Consider the following 18,373-nt stretch of genomic DNA (forward strand, 5'->3'; position numbering starts at 1 on the left):
TTTCCTGATACGGAGAAGTCGAAACTGTGCAGCCAATGTGCACAGCTCAAGTCACTGTGTGTCATGGCAACGGCCAAAACGCCAAACTCAAGGCTTCAAAATGGTTCTCGACAAAACAATGGGTGACATCACGATAGGTTCACACTTGGTTTACAAATGTTTGAAATTGTGTTTTTAACATTTGCATTTTGGAACATAAAACGGCAAACTTTGGAGGAACTTTTTTTTTTCCTTTAAAAGAATGAGATTAGATAGGAGAATTGAGTTTTATTTTAAATCCAGTAGAAGACATTAACTGCCTATAAAGCCAAAGAAGAAGAGGAGTGATCATACCTACCCTTGATTACTAGTTTGTTCACACCCTTTCACACCTGTCTAGAAGTGTGATCACCTTATTATCTGTGTGAGTTCAAACTAGAAGCTGGATTGAAGTGACAACATCAGAAACTTCAGAGAAGATGGTAAGCTAAATCTAATATTCTCAAAATTATTATGTGCCCATACTACTACCGCTCTCATTGGACCCTGCATTACTTTGTTGTTTGTAGATGGCTTACGATTCATATGGTGTACTACGTGGAGCTTGGCATAATGCTACTAACTGTCTTTTTTCTCTTCCCTCTCTGCTGTGTCACCATTGCTGGAGATTACATGAATTCACCTGCAGAGGACGGTCTGATGTGCCTGGCTTTGTCCTATCTGTCATGTTGCTGATTCCACTGGTCCTATGCTCAATTTTGACCTGTTCCCTAGGGGACTTACAAAGCCTCTCTTGTTCTGTTGGCTTATCCTCAGAGTCTGCCCTCCTTATACATCATTGTTCCAAGATTTTTAAATAAATATTCTACATGTTTTTAAAATGTTTTCTCAATTTAAACATTAGTAATTGTAACATAGAATATTAAAGTGATGGATGACAACAATATATGAGATTCAATAATTTTTTGCCTCATCTGTAGAATACAAAAAGGTTCTTTATAGAACCCTCAGGAGACAAGAGGGTTATTGGTGAAACTCTTATAAAAAATATATTTTTTAGAGCCCCTGGGTGGGTTCTAGATGAAACCCTTGGAGTATTAAGTGGTTCTTGGTATAACACCTTGGGTGGGTTCCTGTTAGTACCTTTATAAGGTGAAAGGTTCTGGATAGAAGCCCCAGAGAGGGTTCTTGGTGGAACCATTACACCATAGAATGGTTCTCTGTAGAACCTCTCATAAGGGTTCTTGGTGAACCCTTTCACAGATGATTCTAAGTATAACCCTATGAAAGAGCTCCAGGTAGAACGTTTATAAAAGATTTATAAAAAGTTCTACCTGGAAGCAAAACGGGTTCTCCTATGAGGACAAGCCGACGAACCATATATGGTTCTAGTTAGCACTTTTATTTTTAATATAGTGTGTCTGTCAGTGTGTGCCTGCCAGTATGTGTGTGTGGAATGTGGAATGAGTAGGCCTATGCAATTAAAAAAATGCAATAACAATGGGCAGACTGTGAATATTTCATGATGTGGTGGGGAAAAACCTAATTGAAACTGAAACTGGCCAGTGGGGAGAGGAGCAGAAAAATCAAAAGGATTGGCAAGCATGGGATGTCTATTTCATCATTTATCAGAATCAGATTACTTAATGTATCATTCATATAATTTATAATAGATTATCAACAGCCCAGTTGTCGAAAGGAAGCATGCAGCGCTTTGGAGCAGTTTGGGATGTTTTGCGACGCTTCCACCTCCTGTGTCCCTGCTGTTAGATCTCATTTACAGTTAGTCACTTCATGCATCTTGGTTGATCAACATCAACATCTAAAAAGCATTCAAGATAGATTCAAATTTCATTACTCGTTTGGGACACATTCTAGCCAGATGTTGAAGTGTAAATGTATCCCACTCTTCAAGATGGCCATGTTATTACTATTGAGCAATCTGTGGAGCCACTCACTGTCTAAAATTTTTAATACTGTACATCCATGGTCTGTCTCCTCTGTCCTTATGATAGTGGCAGCTAAAGTCACACTGTAATTACACTGAAATTAGCCATTGTTCTCTGTCTCATTAAATCGACATGGAAATAAAAAATGATATATGTATGTACACCAATCAGCCATACCATTATGAGCACTGACAGGTGAAGTGAAAAACACTGATTACCTCTTTATCATGGCACCTGTCAGTGGGTGGGATATATTCGGCAACAAGTGAACATTTTGTCCTCAAAGTTGATGTGTGAAAAATGGGCAAGCGTAAGGATTTGAGTGACTTTGTCAAGGGCCAAACTGTGATGGCTCCACAACTGGGTCAGAGCATCTCCAAAACTGCAGCTGTTTTATTTAAAATATTTAAAGTACAGACATGAGAGTGGTATCAATCTCCTCATATAACTCTCTGCAAAAAGTGAAGAGGGGTATTTCTCAAAATGTTGAACTATTCCTTTGAATAAAAGCAATCTTCAGTGCGTGCAGTGGTAAGCCATCTCAGTCACATCTAGTTTCAGACTTTCTATTTGCTTTAGTGCCGGCCAGTGCCCTGGGCTTGAGGGAGAGGAAATAACTCAGTATGCTCTGGCAGAGTTCAGCAGAACAAAAAACATTTGGGTTAAAGTGACACAGTGAAATTCAGTCGGCTCTGCAGCATTGTACCACCACCAAACTACAAAGCTTGCAGCACGTAGGTCGAGGCCGGCTCTTTTTCTCTGAAAAGAAACCAAAAGAGGATGAGAGAGGGAGGGAGGAATTTCCTTAAAAGCTTTGAATCCATTTTTTTTTTTAATCCCTCGGCCATGTTCATAGATGGTTCATTTCCAGAACATCTGAATAATGGTTTTAGACAGCATCTATTGAGAGAGCACTGGAGGCCACGAGTCCACCAAACTCAATTACCAACTGTTCAGGAAATGTTCTGTAATAGTGATAGTAGAGAACAGGTTGGAGTTAGTGACAAATCTTTTTGCTGGCTTTCTTTCCAGTCATTTTATGTGTGTAACATGTGGGCCTGGCACTGTGTTATGTGTGCTGTTAAAAATTCACAAGATCCTGCCAGAGATTGGAAGTAAAATCAAATTTTTCATCATTCATTTTAACAAAAAGAATATTCAAATTGCATGGTGGCTATAGAGAAATGTGTTCATTTTTTTCCTTCAGTACATTTCTCCTGCCAGCTGTTTGATTTGTTTTCCAAGTAGAAGCCATCATCATTGACTCCGCAACTGACTCTTTCACTGAGGGGAGTTCATCTGATGAGACTTTGGATTCAGATCAGAAACATATTTTGCTGATGTGTGTTTTTGTATGTTTGTGCATGTATGGTTGCCTTTATCTCCATGTAATGTGTATATCATCAACCTTTGTATGTTCAAACAGTGTGTCTTGCTGTTGCAAACATTTATTCCCCATTGTGCTTCAATATCATTAGGGAACAGCGGTGGCAGATTGTTCTGATGAGCCTGAGGATACTGTCTTGTCTGCTGACGTGCAGCATCGAATGCAAATGAGGTTCCAATGCAAGACACTATACGTCCATTTTAGGATTTTCTTTTGTGAAGGTTCCTAGTTGGAAATTTGAAGGATCATTTAACATTCGTCAATTAACATTGAGTCCATTGTGGGTATTGAGTCATAATACATCTACTGGAAATTACCTTGTGTCACACCTTGGCTGCAGATCATGGTATATCAGTAATCCGATGTGCTCTTCAGTGACTGTGTTTTAATGTTAACTATGGCATATTTTAAACCTGTTGTGCAGAACATTTGTCTCTCCCTCTGGCAAGGAGAGTAATTACACATACACCAGTGTATTATATTGTCAGTGCTCAATAAAAAACTCACAGTTCAGCTAACAATTAATGAGTTCTTACCTCAGCAAAAACAAAATCATCTTTGGGATCCAAGGAAACAAATAAAACACTTAGTTTGAGACATATAACTGCAAAAATAAATCCAAGTGAGACTTCTTGCGTTGAATAGACAAGCTTAGTTACTGTCAAAGAAACTCTGTAGTTATCTCAGTCAGTGCGCTGCTGTCAGCTCCAGGGAATGGTCAACCTGGGACCTGAGCAGTTTGATGGTGGCTTTGGTTTAAAATGCCGGCATTGCTGGTTGATGTAAACCACATCAATACCGGTGCTCCAGTGTGGGAAAGTCCCCACAGACCCCAGATATAAAACTCTGTATACTGTGAAATAAAGACAGATTTAGCTGGCAGCGATCGGCTTAATCACCACTGTGTGAACTTGTTTGACAAGGGCTTGAATGTAACATACCTTCATACATATGTAAAAGTTCCACACTCCAGCTTTAAAGGTGGAACACTGCAGTAAAGACTGTTCTAAAAAGCTTAAGTAGGCTACACCTCTAAGTTAAAAAATAAAATAAAAAATGTAATGGTCAAATAAATCCCATATTGGATCATTTCATGCTTTTACTATTCACCATATTTACCTCTCCTGGTTCGGGGAATTCTGTTGGAAGAAAAGAGCAATATGTTTTTAAAAAACAAACTATTGCCTCAAGGTATTTTAAAGAATCTTTGAGGTTATTAAGTTGAACATTTGAAGTTACTTCTGACCCACTTTGAAGTTTCTTTACCTGGCTGTTGGTGAGACTGTTTGCAGATTTTACCTTGATCTTACGGTGAATCACAGCAGTAACAGTAACTGGGACTGACATTGTTTAGAACCATTGTTCTGAATATAATTATGTTGATGATTTATGTGTCAGACAAACCCCCACACGTGAACACTCACACAGACCCACACAGAGGCACATACAAACACATATACTTAGACATGATACAGTACCTGAGGGAGATGTGGGCAGGCACAAAGAATCACTTTGTGACAATTTATCCATGAATCAAGTTACAGTATGGCTCCACCTGTCACAGCACAGAAACAGCACGGCATTACCTCCCACTAGGCTCTGGGGAGAAGGACTTACAGCAGATGGATGGGCTGATACAGGAGGGATCTGGTTCATGGGATGGGTTTCTATATGCAGGCTGAGAATATAGGTCAGTAACACATTTACACTCTTTTATAATGTTGAGCTTTTACACCAAGCGCTCCAAATTACGACTCCCACTCTCCCATCACGATTGCTTTGTTGCCAAGGTGATGAATCAGAGAAAGATAAAAAAAATGGGGAAAACAAGAACGGCAAAACCATTTCAGCCCAGCAGAAAAAAGTTTTGATTGCCTTTGTGTTGAAGTTTTTTAAGACACGGGCAAGTGTTGAATAGACACATCATGTAGCTTATTGATTGTAATTAAACCAAAACAACAACAACCTTTCTTACTTTTTGCCTCCTCCTCGCTCATCTGTAAGTGCTTTGGAAAAGAGAAAACACAATTTTTTAATTTTTAATTTTTTTGTCAACATTTCCAAACAGTGTCACAATAAATCTCACCCCCTCCCCCTGTGTGCTGCGGGAGGTGGATGTTTTTCCGGCTACTCGCTGTGGCACTGGACTTGTTTATGCTGTACTGTGCTCACAAAAGAAAAAAAAAAAGGGATGGAGAGAAAGAGACAGATATGAGAGGGGGTGGGTTGACAAAGGGAGCAGAGTGGAAGGATGGAAATAAGGAGAAGAGATGCATGGAGGGGACAGCAAGAGAGATGGAAGCAGAGGGAGCCATGCTGCAGTGTTCTGGCTGCTTTCCAAGGGGCAGTGTTGCTTCTAGTGAACAAACAAAATACTGGTCTCAGCTAAATATAACATTTCCTTTCGTGCACAAGCCTTCAGAGAGGTGGTGGAGGCAAGAGAGGGGAGCACAGGAGCGGGTGTGAGGGGATGTTCTGTCGCTGTGCAATGCCCCCTGACCTGCAAGAGGCCACCTGAAGCAGAGTGTGGCGTTAATAACACGAAGGTCAGGATCTGTTCCTCTGTTTGATTACCTCTTGGGTTTTCTTCCAGCATCTCTCTTCCTCTTGTCACTCTGTCCCCTCTTCTGTTATCTCTGTATTACGCCGAAATGAGCAGAAGTTCCCCTCTCCTCTGCCCTGTGTTCGTTTATCATGCATGACAAACAGCACAGATGACTCCCCCTTCCCCAAATCTCAATCCTCTTTTATTTTCCCCCCACACTCCCTTTACATTTCCATCGCCCGTTATCTCAGTTTGTTTCTTTTTTCATCCGACACAAATACAGAGCTTAGAAAATGAACTACTGCTGCCGCCGCCGATGGACATTAATAATTTACAAGGCTGCCGATGCGGCAGGAGAATGGAAATTAAACATAGGTAGCCCATGCATGAGAGGCGAGAAGCCATGCGTAACCTGACTAGTGTGTGTAAGTGAGTGTGTGCAGTGTGGGATGGTGGAAAAATGAAACAGCCACACACACGCAGACTCTAATGTTTTATCATTACAGGAAAAGACATTGCAATTTAACTCCCCACAGATATTTGTTAGAGACCAGGAGCACTGCTGGCAGTGGCTTCTTTCTCAATTGGTGATTATCTTCAGTGAGGTTACTGTTCTGTAGACAAATGCACACAGAATATTTTCATTTCAACCTTGCCTGGAAAGCAAACCACTGCCAATTTACTCAGCCTGGGCGCATCATGTGTGCATGCACATTTAGTGTACTATATGAGCACATCTGTACAGTCTTGCCCACGCATGTTTGTATGTTTCCTCTGAGCTGTTTTTCTGCAAAGCAAAGACTTCAATGTTCTTCAGAGAACACAACAACATGAGAAGGGAGGAAGCCTAAAGTTGGTGGCTAGAAGGCTTGGAGGTTGGGTGCTGCTTGATACAAGCAGAGGCAGACATAACAGTACACTAGAGGCTTTGCCTGGCTAAAACTCAACACCACTCCTAATCGCATAACTCCAATCTAGCCTGACTTGTGTGGCAGGGAAACCTTCAGGTGAGTAGTTACAAAGCCAGAGAAGTTTCAGCACCATCAGCAACACATATCAAATGCAAGTCCCTCCAGGAGAAGAGGACTAGGAACGGCAAACTTATTTAGCATTGCTGCTTGTCCGGTTTCACTTTACCGTCAGCTCAGGTCAATATTTCCCCCCCACTTACACAATAAAAAACCACCAAAGGAAAATAAACACGCTGGTTTCAAGGCGTTATCAAGCACAACACAAGGGTAATTTGTCAGAATCGAATCACCAGATGGCATTCACTGTGAATGTGTTGATCAGAGTTAAATTGAGCCCAGGAAACGTTCATGGCAGGCTGCCGCCACAGGAAGGGCTAAATTAATCATGGGTAGGAAATTCACACCTCCTGAGTATGTCAACCACTTCCTGTCTTTAGACAAATATACAGGGAGACAGACAGACGCGCTGCCACCCTCCGGCTGGCCATGACAGGCTATGCAAATTGACATTTCTGCGTATTTCTGCGACTTAATGATGAAATACTAATGGTATTTTGAGCTCCCCTTTTGATGTGCTTTGAGTCGACAGTGCAGAGCCTGTGACCCCCAGGTGTGAACGATGATATTTAGAAGGACAGCGCTAACTACCCCTTAGAGCCTGATGTCCTTATACCCTGGGTGAAACAAATTACTCTAGAAAATAAAATTCTCTGCAACTCTTTGGACATACCTCAGGCGCTATCAGACATGCCTGTCATAAAGTGACAAAGCATGTAGACAGTGCATTTTAAAGACAAAATTCACAGATGTATTTCAATTTCACTCAGACTGCTGTCATGTGTTGATAGTTTATGACTCCTGACACATAGAATCAGTCACTGGATCATCATTCATTCAAGTCATGCAAGATCATAGTTATTTGCTGTAAATTGACCCCACGGTAACCCAGCAAGGCTTTCACATATCTCAATGTTACCACTTACTGTATCCATCCTCAGCCACATAACCACAGACATTCTCCTGATGATGCAGCTCAATGTCCTCACCATGTAACCCTTTCTATATAACAGTCAGTATGACTGTAAAGGGAAATCACTTCATGCTCACATCCTCAGGGATCTGTTTGTGATGTGATGTACTTTGCCCCAGAAAATTGACTGTTCGTTAAATGCCTCCCCCGAACTGTGATAGGCCAGTCTTCTTAGCAAACATAACTAGCACAGCCAGTCTGTGAAGCTTTGGATTCTGAACATGCCAAAGCAGTGTGTATGGGTTATGAGTAAAGGGCTCAAGTGTTGGTTGGGTGGTGTTTCTCTTTTTTAAGCCTCTTCAAGACCAAAATCACAGGAGCAAATTTGTAAGGAATGGAATTAGCATGTGCAGCTAACTACCATCCTCCCTCCATGTTGGCAGATGGGACGAGGGCCAAACAAAATAAAATAAAAGTACACAGTACAGTTACCGAAAGTGGTTTCTGTAATTTGTAATCATGCTTATGTATCCTCATGTGGTAGTTTTAATTAGTTATTTGATGAAAGGAGTGTTTTTATGTCATGATTGATTAAGTTGGTGTATCAAGTCAGCTGGAAATAATTTACCCAACTCAGATAGTTAGCAAATATTAGCTTAGCTACAGACCATAAAATTTGCAAATGTATCTGTTAGGTGGGTGTTGGTTAGAAATGAGAAACCGACTTTGTTTAAAAAAAACCTTAAAATTTCTAGTAGTAAATCTGCCACAGTTATCATTATATACTGTATATGTGTATGTGCAGTATACATGTAGCAACAATAACTAAGAGGTATGCGGTTTGGTAAACGGTCAGTTGCCTCTAAGGAGGATAATATGTGGACATATGTGTATATATTGTGTGTGTATGTTTATGTGAAATCCCTGTGTACAGACAGTATATACCCTGTATGCCTGTCCATATGCATTTGTGCTAGCCTTGCATATGTGTGTTCATTAACCATGTACTGTTTCCACTTTAGTGTTCACTTATATGGAAGGCAAAAGCATACATACTGTACTGTATGTCTGCTGTGTCATCAAATCCAGGTTTCTTAAAGAGCTTAAACATATGGGGGGGCATACAGTAATTTAAATAATTTTCCTTGCAAATGAGCGGATTTTCCAGACTCATTATATGGAGATAAGTGGGGTTATCTCACCAAATTTGCAGAGCATTTTACAGATCTTCAGAAAAATGTAAAGACTAAATATGAGACTAAATGCCTTCTGCAGCCCAGAAGGCTTGCTATTTGCTATCAGAGTGGCATCTTTGGAGACTGACGCAATGGTTGGGTGGCGTGTGTGACATCAGCGGGCACAGGTTAGTGCATGGGTGCAGTCGACAGCTGCCCACACACTGCAGTAAAAGCCAAACGCTGTCTCTCTCTTTCTATTTCCTGCTCATTTTAGGAGCTGTGCCTCAATTTTACATAAGTAGTTGCAGCCTGACAAGTTGAGGAAACTGTACAAATGAGCTATGTAGGAAATTTGTATGTCAGATTAGAACAGGTAAATAAATAGAAGGCTGCAGGTATGAATAGATGAAGCCAAATAAATGTATTTACTGCTGAAACAAGACGTGGTGAGTAATAAGTCTCTTAGAGCCAGTTTGCAGTTGTTTTGATGTTGTTTTTCCAAAAACAAATTTGATGCTGATTCATTGATTCTGTTGTGCTGGAAGTTGTGTGTATTCATATTGAATTCTAGTGTATTCTATTGCCGAGTTCATGATGTTGGGGGTTAAAACAGCTAATATAATATATCATGAGTCATATATGCTTTGCTCCACAACAACAGTTCCACTGTCGTTATAATGTTTACTTCATGAGTTGTCTACACATAACTGCCTATAAACAATGAATATTTCATAAGATTTAAATGGCTCTCTCCATCTTTTTTAATTGAGTTGCATCAGCCGCAAAGCAAAGCATGCAATGGAAAAGTCTATTAGAATTCCATCCCCCATTATAAGAGAGTCTATTAAAGTAAACAAGGACTCATAACCTTCATACCTTCTTACTCTGGATATCTTATTGTTTAGCACTCTCTGTAATGCCAGCCTCATTCTGTCTCTCCTCAGGTCTTTGGCCTTGGCCTCTGTTGTCAGTTGTGTGGAGAATAACACGCGCTTGGCTTCGTTCCATAATTCATTTTGGGAAAAACAGGTGTCTGGCCTCGTGTTCACCCCCCACAATGGGGTGGCTGCTGCCTCCAGGCAGAGTCACCACGCTTCCATCATCCCTCGCTCACACACACATGCTCCAGCACACGCACACTCACAGAAATTGGGAACACTGCCAGTCTGCACATCCATATGCAAATATGTAAACATGTATGCGTGCACACATATGTACACAAGTATTCATAAACATATTTCTCCATCTGGCGCTTGGCCATATTTTTCTGGCAACAAAGGTTATTCCGACAGATAAAGACATTTTAATTACCTGGGCTCCTGTCACATAGAAAATAAACATATGCAATTATATTAGAAGAAAGAGATATACTTAGGTGTAATCAAGTTTTATAAATGTTGAGATGTGACTAGAAATATTCCTCCAGAACATATCATCTCAGTTTATGTATTTTATGGCTTTGAAGTAATCCATAACTGTATATCACAGCGCACAATACCACACGTCATGTAGCAAATTCCACCAGCCATGATGGGAAGCATATTTCTGCGAGACTGTAAATAACAACCCCTGTAGAGAGCCTGGCCGAGTACATGCATTTCATCTCCATCCATAATTCATTACCAGATGTTGGTTTATATTGGTTTCCAGGTATCTGTAAGGACTCTGTGGAGATTGCAACATCCCTGTGGTTTTTGGAATCATTTACTCTGCTCCTCAGTGACGGCATACAACCACTTGCAGCACAATATGTATTAGCTGCCAGAATCACAGCTGAGAACGTTCTTGTTTGGACAATTTATGATTTTCAGCATTAGTAGCGTGACATTGGCGTCGGTTCTACAATCCTCTTGATCTGTTTCTGTGTCCCTTTGTTAAAAACAGTGATCAAAGTGAGAAGTAGAGCAGTGTGCTTGTGCAACATTGCTGGGATTAAGGAGAAGCATCCTGACAATATCAAAATGTCCCTTAACCAGTCAGACAGTGAGACGTTGGCACACCGCTGTCTTGTTTTAAAGAGTTTTTGTCTTTGAAGAGAGGGATGGGGTAGGGTGGGGGTGGGGGCAGCACTGACAGTGAACATGGAAGATCTGTGAAGACAAAGCTTGCGGTGACAAAGTGTGTTATTCTAGGCGAGCTTCTCTGAATCCATTTGAACGCCCACTCAGACACCTACGGGCTGGCTCATCCATAGCCAGATCAGGTCCCGCACTCAATCCATTACCTGCTGCTTGGAATGGATGGCGGCAGATTCCTGCGCTGAGGCCGCCATTATCAAAGAGAAATGGAGGGAGAGAGGGACAGGGAGAGATGGAGTGATAAACAAAAGAGCAGCTAGGGTATAAAGGATGACAGCAAGAGAGAGCAAAAGATGGAGGGGAGGAAGATAGGGGTGAGAGGAAAAGAAAGATGGATTAATAGGTACTGGAATTAAAGGAGAGAATGGTTAAATATATTGAGCAATATAAAACCCAAATCCTTTTTCCGTTTTCATTCTCTGTGATATCATGATCTTCTCATTTGTCAAAAATCTAAGTTTTTGATCTACAATACTAAGTGAATATATGTTACTGAAAAGCTAGGATTTGGGGTAATTATGAATGATAAATGCAAGAAATGCAACTACTTACCAGTTACTGTATGTCCCCTGTACTGTTTGACAGCTGGGCTATATGGAGATATTGGATAGGATTAGAAATGGGCTTATCCTAGCCTAGCTATAGTATGGCTTTATTGCCACACTTCACTGTTTGAACACACTAAGCCAAACTCCCATGCAGCAGCTCAGACAGAGTGAAGCTCCAGTATTAGATGTGTTCCCTTGCGGTGCTGTGCTTTAATCTGTGTTTGGCCAACTATCTCTGCAAGTTCAGGTAGTAGCTTGCCACTGAACAAAGTGGACCAAATGAAGGGAATGAATTAAATGAATTTTAACCAAGAATCCTCCTCCCCGTCTTGGTGCATGGGGTCCCCGCTCATGTTTCCAGGGGCCTTTTAAAGGGAGATATAAATGGGAGCATTACCTTGTATCCGACACAAGTGTCTTTCTGCAAGGAAAAAGGACAGGGGAAGTCTCTCTTTCTTATTCTGTCTGTCCCTCTCCCTCCCTCTTGCTCAGCGTTGCCATGCTCTGTCTTTTTCTCCAAGCCCTCCAATCCCTTCCCCTTGACCGCCCATGTCACATGGGATTATGGCCACATACACCACTGGATGTTTTTGTCGCAGAAGACACTCGCAGTTGCTGAAGAAAACTACTCGGCTGATACTTTCCCATGGTTTGCATGTTGAGACAGCAGATTTTGTTGTTCCCGTTTTAGAGCTGCGTGATGGGACTCTCCTGAAGCAATTATGTTGCATGATGAAAATTTCCACTTTGTGATTTTAACAGTAAGAAATAGGCCACCTGATCCCTGTGTTTTGGGTTTAAACAACTCCAGTGCTTTGACACAATGATTTGTATCTTAAGGGACAACAATGAGTACGTAGATTAGATAGATAAATATAAACATGCAAGTAAGAATATATAGATAGGAGCTTTTATGAATTCTTGTTTAGTAATTAAAGGCCACCTTCAAACAGTGACAACAGCAGGTAACTTTCATTTACAAAATGTAATATTGAGGGTTAGTGTGCATCCTTGAAATGGATTGATGCAAATGTAAAGTTGTAATGCAGCTTGCGTGCTAGACTAAGAAAAGCCCACTAACAGATGCAATCCAGAATAAAGAGGCCTAAATACTTCATCATGCTTTCTCCTAACGAAACATTTGCTTGTTTTCCATCTGAGCTAACACCAGCCCTACCTCAGTGCAGCTATAAGTACACAAGCCTCATGCACAAGTGGAAAAAAAACATTGCATGTGCTCATGCCTGAAAGGTTGGCAGTTTGAAAAATACAAGAGGGGAAAGATGATGAGAAATTTTTTTAGTTTTTGTTTTTTAACACTTTTGTTAGCTTCTGCTTGCCAATGCTTAAATGGAGTTGGTCATTGAAAAACTGTAGAGGACTATATTTACCTTGGGCCAAAGTGTAACCACTGTAGCAAGTGTTAACTGTGTTGCAAGCACTGACAAACAGCATATACATGCAAGGACAGAAATTAAACCATTTGATGCATTAATGTAGCGATACAGGTTATAGAGTGGTGTGCGATTGTAGGATAATATGATTTTCTCAGGGGTTTCAAGCCTGTGCTTGTCCTGTATTTCTGTAATTATGTATATGTAAGTGCTTTAGTGGAGTACCACCATGTAATGGATATAAAAATGGATAAATTGCATTTTTTGTCTGCCGGCAACAGATACAGAATTTATGGAATAATGAGGCGGGGTGGGGGGTGGGGTGGCAGACAGGGATATAAGTATTAATGGTGTCCTAATTAGCCTCTATGCTTTTAATGCTTAATATTAGAGTATAACTTTGTGAACCGAAAGACCCCAAAACTCTTCATCAGCAGCCCTTTTAAAAAATTCTTCATGTGCAAATTTTACTCTTACTCCCTCTTTCTTTCTCTGACTATAATGCTTGTTCTATAGTGAAGCTTGGCTTTGTCATTGATTGGCTTGGGGCGGATAATTAGCTTGCATCTCATCATTGCCATAACGACTTATTTACCCCCAAATAACAAGAGAAGCGAGACATCTCTTATTAAGTTTGGCAGCCCACAGAGCTCGAGGTCTGTCGTTTATTTGTCACATCATTTAACACAAAAGTGATGCATGTATGAATAAAATGGTTTTAGAGGGTGGTAGGTTAAGTTTGTAAAAATGTTTGTTAATCTTGCAACATCATATTCAGGCACCTCCCCATGGCATTTTTGTCTGAAGGAGACAATGTGCAGGCTTCTGACAAGAAGCTAGGGTACATGTGGTTCTAATTGTAAGGGTCTTAACCGCTACACTATCAATGGATATATAAAAATACTTGTACATTGGTTCTTGGCTGGGGTATTAAGTTATCAGACCTGAATATATGCTGTCAAAGGCGAAAAAGTGAAGGCCAAGCCCTGAGATTGTACAGGCCAATTCAATTACTCCAGGCTGTTGTCTAATGGAGAATGAACTAACCAGGCAAGGGGTTACTTTGGGATGGCTCTGCTGACTACTGCCTCTTGTCTACATGATCTAATTTACTAAGACACACAGCTATTGATTGGCTTCTGCATGCCAGCGGAGGAAAACCTTTTTAGATGCACTTTTGCAGTTTGCCATCTGGCGGAGGCTGAATAATAAGCTATAGGCAAGCTGGAATAGACAATAAAAAAGATGCACACATATGAGCACGAGCACAAGCACACACGTAGGGGTGCACTCGGTGCTGGGTCATTTTCTTATCGCTGTAAGCCATGATGACCAAATTGGCTGGGGCTTCAACTACGTGGGTCAATAAACACAATCAATGGCCTCAACTGTGAGAAAAGAGAGAGGGAAAACAGATTTGTGCATTTCTATAACCGTGACTTCTCTTATCTGTGGTTGAATAAGAGGGTCAAAGGGCAAGCACTAGCAACAAAACCCGATCAACACCATGCATTCACTACAACATTATTTTGCTTACTGTCTCTCTCCTGCACACCAACCTTTTCTCCCCTCCCTCTCCTACCCATTTCTTGCTCAAAGCTGTGGACACAACAGCCTTATCTAGCGCTGCCGTGCTGTCAGCGAGAGTGGTCTATTTTGGGCTTTATCTTGAGCAGGGGCCGGGCCGGAGCCGTGGGTCTGAAGCCGAGCCGGTGCACCAGGAGATAAGGCAGACAGGGACACTGTAACCTGCGTGTCTGTGGTCAGGGCGGGAATGGATGGAGCCTGCTCAACAATCAAACAGCTTCCTCTTCGCGCTCGATGGATCGGATCAGGATCACACAGCTGTGGAGGCAGGCTTACAAGCCTCTTTAAAGGCACAGTTTGTTTGAAAGGCCAAGGGAAGGTTTTTTGGAGCCTGCAGGTATAGTCCACCAGAATAGTGTTACACTGGTGAAGACTGTAACACCATCACAGATCTGTATGCAGGATTAAATCCTTCTTATATCAGGATGCAGAGTATTAACTAAAGTGCTACTTTAAAAGTTATGCCTGTATTTCCCTTAAGCAGGCTTCAGGCTTGTAGTTGGACATTTATTTAACAGGGTCTTTTTAGATGTATTAAAATTCAAAATCAGAAATATATATAATATATATAATAATAATATTTTAATGTTCATCGACTAGCCTCCCTGCCAGATTCAACCATTCACTTAAACCCTCCCCTGGACAGTGATAGTCCCACTTAACCGTATCTAGGCACAGCAAGCTTGTTCAGTTTTGGATTTCTCAATATGCCAAAGTAGTTTGCATGGGGCTCTAGTAACAGTGATTAAGGGTGATACTTGGTATATAAAGTGTTTTGACAGTGGTGTATTTTAAAAATTTGTTTTCACAGTTCACAATATTATTTTTTGTGGTTATGTGTAAATGTGTATGTGTTCAGGACTGCAACTGTCACTCACTGTGTGAGAGGTGGACCTTGAAACTATTTGAGTGTAGGGTAATGTTAGCTGTTCTGTTAGCCATGCTCTTTACTCAAGAAATGACATTTTGCCAAACTCATCAATTAGTCCTCATTGTAAAAGACCTTTCTCTTGTAAAAGTGAAATACATTGTTTGGAAATATGAAACCCTCATCTAGCCATAGTAATAAAGCATCCAAACAGAGTCATGTTAGAACAAAATAACATTTTTCATTTCCGTTACAATACTGCAATATAATACACGATTTTCAATACATTTTCCCTTATACTACTATACTACAATACTAGGGTTTTACATGGATCATCAACTGGTGAAGATTTTTTTTTGCCTGGAACATGTAATCCTTTAACATGATAACAAAAATGTAGCCATCAATTGCCTTACGCACCTTAAAGACCCTTACGCAGTTCTCAGCCGGAGAACTCATGCAGCGAGGAGCTACTGTTGACTAGCTGATATGAGCTACTTTTGTTTATCTCTGAAAACAGCCAACATGTCGCCTACAACAGTAAGTAAGGGGACAAGGCTTAGCAAAGGGTCACTTGAGGAAGCAACAGTATAAACCCTATCGATGTAAGACAAGCATGACCACAAGATGCTGGGCTTGCATGTATCGCACAACATTAACAGAGCATGAGATCTATGGATTGCGTTGTGCTAATGAAGTACAGGATAACTTCTGGACGTGGCCTGACATTGGAAAGGCAGCCAATCAAGAAAAGTGAGGCCAAGTCAAAAGAGAAAAGTCCACAGAGACACTCAGGCAGCCTCAGCTTATAGCTTGCACAACACAATGCAGTAAGACTGCAGATGAGAATATGTCTGTCTGAGGAGGGGGGTTGGGTGGGGTAGGGCAGGGTGGCAGAGAGAAAGATAGAGAGGGAGAGAAACCAGATGAGACTAGTCAGAAATACTCAAGCTCTCTCCCACTGATCGACACACTACCTCAGCCTGACAGTTTCATTTTCAAAGCCATTGTGTGCCAATGTGCCAATGCGCATTATCAGCCACTGCCTGTTTGAGTATCAACCCTGCTCTCCTAATGAAAACCCCAGCAGCAAAGAAATACCATCGCTGTGGCTTTTGAGATTCACATATTTACTTAAACACTTTTCTCCTAGCTTTGATTACCCTGTCCTGTGACTGAATTGTCACAAACATAATTCAGTTCTGTTCCACACTGTGTTTTGAAAGCCAGAGTTATCACTTTGTAAGCCAACATGACATCTCCCTTTGTCCATGCTCTGTGATCGCATTCACAGCTCCAATGAGGATTTTTTTTTCACTGGATTGGTATTTGTTATTTCATTCCAGATTACTTAATTATGCATGGGCTTTATTTTCTGTGTTTGCTCTGTGGGTTCGACTAAGGGCAGACGGCTTACAATCAGAAAGCATACATTAACTGACAGTACTGACGCCTCATTGAACCACCACCAAACAGAAGCAAGCAAGTGTAAACCGCCCCCGGAAGAAATTCCCCCCATTTAGCCCAGGGTTAATTATCTATTCTGTATCAAACTACAATATACTGTACAATAACCCACAAAGCTGTATGGCTCTAGTTCTGTCTCAAGGTTCTTTAAGCTCAGTTTATTAGACTGGCTGGGGAAAAGCTAATGCTACGCACTTTTTTACTCTTACTCACCAGAAATATTGTAGAGACACATGGGATCTAGCTTTCCAATACCACTCAGCCCAGTGGGTCCATTTTAAACCAAGGCTATAACTGATAATGAAAACAAAATTGAAAGTTATTACCCAAAATCACCATTATAATGATCCATTACTATGCAGCACTTATTCAATTAAACTAGAATGACTTATGCTATTACATTTTTTCCACTTCAAGCAATGCAGCTACAGGTCCTAAGACCTGCTGTCTGAAACACCTGTTCAGCTGAAACTTTTCCTGAAATGTTTCAGTTTGGTCACAACAAGGAATGCAATTTTGTTGTAAAAAAACCTTGCTGCCTCTTACCAGTGAGTTTGACAGGTAGGTTGGTATTTTCATTTGGTTATTTTCTTGTGGACCCTAACTCCTTTCAGCAAGCTGCAGTGTAGAATATGCAGGCCACAGCTATCCAGGTTGATCAGATTTAGGTCAGCGTTCATCATTTTATTTGTTCAAAAAGTCTTTCTCATTTTCATCTAATTCTCAGGAAGAAATATGTGAATGTTTGGCCTGCTACATAAACTATGGGTTAAACAAGCACAGTGAAGTGACACTGTTTTTGTTCCAATATGTGTTAATTTGCCTTAAGTTTAGGCTGATTTACCAAGGACATGCTTAATTTCAGTAATGCCATAGGCCATGCTAATGCATATTCATATCTGGAAGCTTCCCAATTGAGTTGCAGTTGTCTCCTGTTAGCCACTGTGCAACACCACTGGGACAATTATGTTACACATCAATGAGGAAGCTGTCTCTACCATGCTGACCCCTTTATCTCATGTTTGCAATAGAAAGGACATGCTGTTGTGCAGTTCCAACAGTGCTTTGAAGATAAAAATATTTCAGATTTCAGCAAAAAGATGGCACGCTTCAAACTGGTTTTCAATTGTTGCTAAGCAACAACAAGAGCCAATACCAGCACATCACCTTTTTGATGTTGTTAGCTTAAAAACAGGTCCCTTGCGGGCAAAAATCTTGGTGTTGCTTGTGTGAATATTACTACAGGGTTTAAACACACCTGTTTATTTACTTTCACCAGCCAGTTGTCACTAGGGATTAAATGTTGCAACTTATCCGTCATAAACTGCCTATAAATCCTTGTGTCATTAGGTCCAGTTACAAGTATGAGAAATGAAATGAATTAATGCACCAGAATATAATGTTTTAGATCCTTTAGAATTGATGCAACATGTTTTCACTGCAACCACAGAA

The 18,373-nt window shown here is 40.8% G+C and overlaps 1 long non-coding RNA gene across 3 annotated transcripts; it reads right to left on the reverse strand.

Annotated features, from left to right (window-relative positions):
- Positions 1–6,340: 6,340 nt before the first annotated feature.
- Positions 6,341–15,941, reverse strand: LOC127359051 (uncharacterized). 3 transcript variants are annotated; one of them, XR_007882592.1, is made up of 3 exons: positions 15,875–15,941; positions 11,610–11,647; positions 6,341–11,313 (listed from the first exon to the last, which is right to left on the reverse strand). It is a non-coding gene; the product is annotated as an uncharacterized LOC127359051 (long non-coding RNA). The 3 variants fall into 3 exon arrangements; XR_007882593.1 differs by having other exon boundaries at positions 11,610–14,917; positions 15,875–15,922; XR_007882591.1 differs by lacking the exon at positions 15,875–15,941 and having other exon boundaries at positions 11,610–15,096.
- Between the last annotated feature and the right edge of the window lie 2,432 nt (positions 15,942–18,373).

The sequence above is a fragment of the Dicentrarchus labrax genome, unplaced genomic scaffold (assembly GCF_905237075.1).
Source record: "Dicentrarchus labrax unplaced genomic scaffold, dlabrax2021, whole genome shotgun sequence".
NCBI lineage: Eukaryota > Metazoa > Chordata > Actinopteri > Moronidae > Dicentrarchus > Dicentrarchus labrax.